Here is a 3,369-nt window from a genome sequence, read left to right as displayed (position 1 = left end):
GCGTGTATGTATGTATGTATGTATGTATGTATGTATGTATGCATGCATGTATGCATATGCATATACAGATATGCATGTAGGATAGGTGAGTAGGTATATTTGCATATGAATTTATGAATTCATAATAATATACATCTGTAAGAATGTAAGTATACATATAAATGCGTCCACGTATATATATATATATATATATATATATATGTATATATTGCATACACACACACACATACATACACCCACACACACACACACATACTTATATAAAAACGCAAATGTTATTTGCCAAGTATGTCCGTTGTCGCGTTATACAATACGCAAAATAATAATAATAATAATAATAACAACACCAACAATAATAATAATAATGATAATAATAATAATAATAACAATAATAATAGTAATAATACTAACAATAATAATAATAATAATAATTTGGTATTTTGTATATATAAAACACTAATTATAACAAAACAACAAGCACGGTAATAACCTCATTATTATCCGAAAAGAATTTGTTTCTAAGAATTAATTGGTGGTCTTCTCGAAAATGTTGTTAGGGAATGAATTAGCTTGTGGCTGGTTTTCTGGCTGTCAGATTTTAATTTAACATCCTGCTCAAAGCAGACATAAGCATACATTACACGCATCCAAGTTCATTTTTTTTCCTATGAGACTAGCTTGTTTATCATCATTATATACACCTTTTTTACGTGTAGATACAGTGACAATTGCAATAAACACGCCCGTTTTTTGTTGTCAGAAACCTTATTCGTTTCCGTAAAATATGTCAAATTTTAAGCTACCAAAATTTTACATACACGACCACATACATAGATGTTTATGTAAATATACATCACATATATGTATATATATATATATAAATGCATACACACAGTATATACATATGTACCTACGTTCACACAAACACACACGCACACACAAACACACACGCACACACGTACTCAACTGAGAAAAGAAAACTCCGAATGACTTGTCCTTGTTTTCTTTGCATCATCTATCTGGATGTTTTGTTGTCCCATTCTTGTATCACCTAACTGTCTCAATGTTTTGCGTTCTTGTCCCATTTTGTATTTTATATATAATATATATATATATATATATATATATATATATACATGCACACGCACACTCGGAGATGCACGTATACTTATATATACACAAACATGCTTGTGTTGTGTGTATGTACGTGAATATAAACTTTAGTTTCCTGGACAAGCGCTCACACTACTACAAACACACGCACACACGCACACACACACCCGTCTACGAGTCCTATACAGACATATTTTGTATGTATGTATATATACGGTAAATTTCAAATCCCCTTTATGTTGTTTATATATTGTGTATTCTTGTCATGTGCAATGCCAGCCTCCTGTCAATGTTTTATTACAATGTTTTTAAGTTGTTTTTTCTTTCAAAACAAACAAAGTTCATTTCACCATTGCAAACAGAAAAAAATATATTGAAAAATGTTCAATATATCTGATCTATTGAACATTTATTGACTCTTAAACTAGAGGCTTCGTTGTTAGATTCCTCAAAGTGCTTGGTGTTGCATTCATTGTCCCAGCACATGTATATATATATATATATATATTATATAATATATACTGTCATGTATATATATATATATATATATATAACGTAATATGTATATATATTATGTAGTATATATATATATAATGTAAATATATATATGTATATACTACATATAATATACATGTAGTGTATCTTTATCTATATATATATGTATATATATGTATATACACATATATAAACATATATAATGTATATGTAGTGTATGTATATATGCATATATATATATATACATGTATATATACATATATGTAATGTAATATGTAGTGTATGTATATATCTATGCATATATATACATATATGTATATGTATATATATGTTTATATATGAATGTATAATTATGATTTTAAAGCAACTTGTAAATTGGCTAAATAAAATAGTTAAAATATTAGACCATATACACTCTCCAAGGAGAAAAGTGGGTGTTAATACATAAATATAGATATATATATAATATATTCCAACCACTCAGCCACACACATACACACACACATCAATAATATATACATATGTATTTAATAATATATATATATATACATACATACAGATATCACACATACGCATATATATTTACACCCCTCTCCACACACACACTAATATAGTATATATACATGTATTATTAGTTGCAGGTTTTGAGTGGTGTTTTTCTACTTGCAATGTTCTTGTATACGTAGGTAGATTTTCTTGTCTATAATTGCTTATATATATATATATATATATATATATACATATACACACTCACACACATATATATTTACATATGCACACACACATAGACATACCATATATATATATATGTATATTATCTACATACATACATGTTATATACATACATATATATATATATTCTGTGTATATATATATATATTCATATACAACAAGTATGTACATGTGAGTATATGTGTGAAAAGGCGGTGTGCTGGGGAAAAGTGCTTAGGGACATTTCTTCCGACTGTACGTCGTAGTATATAAGTTCAAATGTTGCGGGGATCGAATATGCTCATCATCCTTTCGGGGTCGATAAAATAAATTTACCAGTTCAATGCAAATGGTGTGGCCGGTATAGTCTGCATACTCTTTTCACCCGAAATTGCTGGCCTTGTGCCGACACTTGAAACCGATATGATATATGCAATATATATATATATATATATATATATATATATATAGGGAGAATTCATAAAAAGAAAAGACACAAAAGACGAAGACACGTGCTGTAGACAACAATCGATCAGATGTATTAGTTTAACGCTCGGGAAGTGAAAAAGTCTTTACTGTTTCGAGCCTCATACACACCCACTTACGCATATGTTTTATGTTTATGTACACAATTATAATATACATTTAATGTGTTCATACATATATACTTATTTATATTTGTAAGTGTCTATGATTTGTGCATGTATATATATATGTATATAATATACATATGTGTTTGTGTGTGGGTTAAATATAACATATACATATGAACAATATAGAATGTTTAAACCGCTTCGAATCGAAACCATGCGTGTGAGGAACATTTTGAATTACTGTAACAGTTGATTGTATAATATATTAAAATGTAAATGTTATTATATAACTTTTAATTTATGAGTTTTCTATTGAAATATATATACCGTACATGTATGTGTACATAGATATACACACACATATATATATAAACAATATATACATACATATATGTACACACACACGCACGTATATATATATATATATATATATATATATATATATATATATATATAT

At 27.6% G+C, this 3,369-nt stretch overlaps 1 protein-coding gene across 3 annotated transcripts in view; it reads left to right on the top strand.

The window, feature by feature from the left end:
• Positions 1-3,369, top strand: part of LOC106881841 (nuclear receptor subfamily 2 group F member 1-A) — a 137,072-nt gene that overhangs the window by 33,846 nt on the left and 99,857 nt on the right. The gene's annotated exons all lie outside the window — the stretch shown is intronic.

This window comes from Octopus bimaculoides, chromosome 15 (assembly GCF_001194135.2).
Source record: "Octopus bimaculoides isolate UCB-OBI-ISO-001 chromosome 15, ASM119413v2, whole genome shotgun sequence".
Classification (NCBI taxonomy): Eukaryota; Metazoa; Mollusca; class Cephalopoda; order Octopoda; family Octopodidae; genus Octopus; species Octopus bimaculoides.
The sequence above is the reverse complement of the archived record's forward strand: the minus strand, read 5'-3'. Positions and strand labels throughout refer to the sequence as shown.